This window comes from Ammospiza caudacuta, chromosome 18 (assembly GCF_027887145.1).
Source record: "Ammospiza caudacuta isolate bAmmCau1 chromosome 18, bAmmCau1.pri, whole genome shotgun sequence".
Lineage (NCBI taxonomy): Eukaryota > Metazoa > Chordata > Aves > Passeriformes > Passerellidae > Ammospiza > Ammospiza caudacuta.
The window spans coordinates 7,250,131-7,255,037 of record NC_080610.1 but is presented as its reverse complement, the minus strand read 5'-3'; positions in this window follow the sequence as shown (position 1 = coordinate 7,255,037).

Sequence of the window (4,907 nt, the reverse complement as noted above, 5' to 3'; positions counted from 1 at the left end):
TCTCCCTCCTAAAGATAAAGTTGTTTTTTAAAGAAAAGCACTCCTTGTTCTTGATAAAAGAGGGCATATCTCCTTTTTTCCTCCCCTCCTCAATTTCTCTCCACCTCCATATGGATCTGGTGCTACCTGTGGCTTTCCATTGTCTCAGTCCACCTTTACTTTGTATATTTTTGCATAATTTCATGCTGTCATGGTTGCAATCTGTGTAAAAGGCACACCCATCCAAAATTTCAGGAGAGAAAACTTGTTTCTTCACACCCGTGCCATTCACTGGGCTGTGAAACAGAGTATGAATTTTCCCATTTATGTTACATTTGTCCCTAAAAACAGATCTTGGACCTGGATCCCACTGAGAAAAGCATCTCAAATATATGGATTTTGCTTTGATAAACATGCATACTTTTTCAGCCATAAGAGTTGTAAACTTGCTTGAAAGTCACTGAAAACCCCAATGTTGCTAAAGAAAGCATTTGTCCTCATTCCAATATCCCATCCTGCTGCCAGCAGCAGATGAGGTTTGCTTGCAGGAGATAAATTATTTATGGAAAGGTGTACATGCTATCTGATCTGGATCTTTACTGTGATAAGTTTATATTTAGAACCTTTTATAATATCAAAATAGCACCAGCATCAGTTAAGCTTTTTTTTCTTTAGTAGGCACACAGAATTTTGCCGTTATCTCTAAATGAGCCCAGGTAAGCTGTGCTCATGAACCTTCATCTCGATGCACGGAAACCCAGTCCTATGCTGAAAAGTAATTATTTTATATATATATAAATATATAAATGATGTTCTCCTGCTTTGCTTAATGATGTCTGGGAAGACTAGTTCTCAGTGCTCAACAGGCTTTTATCCTGTCCTGCCATTTTTTAAATTCAGGCTGGGTTCTCCCTGTATCTTGTATGTTCCTGTTTTTAAAAGCTTGTCAGTTGGAAGTGAAATGATTTACAGATGATACATGAACTCAAACAGCAATGTCAAATATTCAGAGTTCTAACACTAAGTATTCAGCAATTGTGTGCCAGGTCCACTCCTAAAATCATACTAAATTTAAAAATAACTGAGAATGTGCTTGTTTATAATCTGGAGATGGACCAAAGAAGCCTCAAAGTTCTGAGTTCCTCTTTACAATTGCAGAGGTTGAATTCTTACTTCTTGTGTAAAAACTACATAACTATCTTACTCCAGCAGCTCAAAAAAAAAAAGCCACAAATGTTTTCAGACCCATGAAAACATTGTGGGAGTTGGCGACTGACAGTGACTGCAAGACGAGTGAAATAAAAATCAAACTTCAACCTGTGTTGTCTCAGTTGTTTCTGATTATGAAATGGAAATACATTCAGGTTTGAGGGTGTTTTTGGTACAAAAGCAATACTCAGCTACAGGGGATGTATTAAGAAGCTGTAATTTTTTAAAGTCAACATTTCAGATCTTGAGTCCTGCAACTTAAAAATGGTGCAGCTGGGGGTGAGTGGAATTCCTTTGGAATTTATTAAGTGCTGTAAGCTGGATAAAGACTGAGAGCTTTGGACCTCTCAGGATTCTCCTTGGCTTCCTGCCAGCTGGCTTGCAGGTAAGATCCATGTAAAGAGCTGATATATTCTGTCCTCAAACCCGGAGTTTGCTGCTGAAATGCTGCAAGGGACTGGGCTATTAAAACAAATTAAGCTATCTATTTGTGAACATTTTGTGATGTTACACTGTATGCACTTGTCACAGTGCTGCCACATCAAGGTTAGAGTGAGAAGGTGACTAGCTGGCAGTCACTTAATCAAAGGGAGCTGTTGATGTCTCAGGTAGCCCAGGCAGGGTGAGGCTTGCATGCTCCATTGCTTTTAACAGCCAGATAATGAATATGCTTTCCAGAATCTGTGTTCCTCATAGGGGAAGCAGCAGCTGCCTGTGATCTGTGTCGCTGTCAAAGGAAAGTGAGATGTAGTTAATTCAGGGCTACACAACAAAGACATATTGATCAGGGTTCTTTTGGCTCTGGTTGGATTTCTGCAATAACAATGACTAGGACAATGAAGTAATCCAGGATGGCAAACCCAGATATGCCTTGTCTTACCCCAAAAAGCATGAGTTCTTACCACCAAGATCTGCTGCTGGGCATCAGCATGTTCAGAGCAATTCCACTCCAGAGGGACAGTCAGACACTGAAACCAAGTGAAAAGGGCACATCTTGTTCACGTCCTTATAAATGCACTTCATTTGTAGCTCTAAGTTAAATTCATAGATTCGGTACAAACAGCTTGCAGTGTATAAGTTCTACATGATTTAAAGAAAAAATGAACAACTTTGTGTTTATGGTATCTGGATAAAGTCATACAGAGCTGCTTCCAGAGGTAATGAATGTTGCAAGAATTATATAGAGTGAATGTATACATTATGTTTCCTCTGTTCCTGCTCTACTAGTAGGACTTAGCTGTGGATGATTATGTGCTGTATATTTATTAGAGTATTACAGCGTATTTTTTATTGCAAAGCTAAAAATCCTTGTGTACTGGTTTTGTAATATAAATATGTAATTACTATTTTTATTTCTGCAGAGTTACCCAACTCATTGCCTGTCTTCCCACCTTTTTTTCCCTGTTACTTTCCCTTAATAACTGCATCTGCTTTTCTTTTGTTCATGTGTTGTGCAGAAGAAAAATGGGCACTAACAGGTTTGCTAATTACTATAAAAATCTTCCCAGCCTTGTTCAGTTCAGATCATTCTATTAGCTAAAGTAATGGAGTGCAGTGGCACGACGGTGCTCTCACTTTTCATTGTCTGAGGTCTTTAGGTGCAATATATTACTGGGATTGTATTCTGGGGCTGTCACAATAGCTTTTGATTTCCCATACCTGCTGTTTTGTTTTATCTCAACATTCCTTTTTTTACTGCTACTTAATTCTCCTTATCCTTCCTAAATAACTTTTAAGGGCACAGGACTTTTTGCCCCCTGCTTCCTCAGTTTTTTTTTTTTTGGAATCAGTAAGGCTGAGGATTGTTGTGCTCAGTCCCTTTAGATGGACCTGTGACCAGTGTCAGGGTGCTCACATCACTGCAACAGCTCCTGGCAGTTTTCAGCTGTACTATTTTACCTAAAGGCATGGTCTTTACCCTCACTGCATCATTTTGCTCCTGACACCTATTTTTCCTTGCCTATCAGCATTGTCAATGTCATATTCCTTAGCAGTATTTGCAGCAGCAGACTTTTGTCTCATCACTCTGATTGTATTAGCTCCAGTGATTGTACTTTCACCTCATTACTGAAATAAAGTTAACATTAATGAGAGTCATGCAGCTAAACCTCTGCTCACCTCTCTGGAAATTTATTCTAATGATGAAAAGAAGATGCATGTGGATCTATTTGAAAGCAAGCCAGCTTTTTTCCCCACCCCCACCTAGATACCTACCAAACTCAGTGTTAAATAAAGTCTTTTGTTATTAAGAGCCGATGATGCAAAAGAAACCAAATACATTATACAACACTAACAAGGAAAAATGTGATTGGCTGAACACTGATTTATGAACTAGTCTGCTACGGAGTTCCTTTATGACCCAAATTTCTTTGTTCCTGCTGCTTCAGGAAAGGGTTTTCTCATGTCTGACTCTCACTGTAAATTAGCCATGAAGTACTTGGAGGTTCTAAGGGAAAGTTGTGTGCTAAGAAAGTTCAGGATATTATCAGGGGTAACAGTAATTGCACTTGTAAACATGATGAAGTATTGAGAGGTAGAAATTTTCTATAGAAACACAGCAGGGCTTTGAGCCTAAAGAAGAAATATAATTTAGAAAAGCAAAGTTAATTAGATAAATGTACATGCTACATGTGCCAAGCAAGGGGGTTCAAGAGGTCTTCTATGGATCAGAATTTGGATTTATATTAGAAGCAGTCCTTTTGCTACTGGTCACTGCTAGGGAAGCCATATGAATAGACAGAGTTTGTTTGTGTTTTCCTTTGTTTACTTGTTAGTTAAGGTTAGAGAATAAAAATTCACTTTTTATTAAATCTTCTTAGAAGCACCTGTTGTGACATGGCTTTAGTTCTGTCTGAGGCCACTGCCTGCTCCAGCAACACAGATTACCTAGAAGGATATAGACTAAAAGGAATACAGCTTTGGAGTCAATCTGATTGTTTGATGTTTTCCTTAAATTTTACCTCTTCATGTATGAAACTAGGCTGGGCCTGGTGTGGTGGAACGGGGCCAATATTTTTCTTGCTAAATATTTGCATATATTTAGGATAAGATACAAAGAAGGATGTTGACTCTTTACAATATTGTGAGCAAACAAACCTTTGTGTTCAAAAAGACAAAGTTATGTTTTACTAGAAAATACCACTGGCCAGTACAGTAAGTGTAATATTTTAAGTACTAAGTGTTCTAAAATGTTTCCTTAGGCTTTCAAGGAAAAAAGTAATTCAAGAATTAATAAAGCATGATTAACTCAGAAAAGGGAGTGAAATATGACTGTACTGATAATCACATTTTGACCTATTTTAGATTCTGGGCTGTGGAAATATCTTCTCTCCTGTGAAGGCTTGTGATTTTGACCATGAAGTTTACAAGGAAGAATATCTAGACTTGTCACCAGAAGAAAAGCTTTCTAAGAGGAAGGCTGTTTAAGTTAGCCTTTTCAAATGTCAAAATCCTAAACAAAATAGATTAAGTTGGATAAAGGTAACCCTCTACAAAGGTTGATGAAATAACATTATCGCCCTTTGGCAGAGAGAGAAATTGTAACACAGTGTTTAGGAGACATCGGTCTTGCCAGGCGGTGCAGCAGGAGTGGGCTGGGGCACCGCATCTGAAACTGGTCCCTGGATCACTGTCCTGCTCTGCCTTCTGGACATTTCTGCCTTCTCTTTCTGAGCTTGCTGCTGTTGTGCCTGAAGCACAATAGCACTGACTCATGTCTG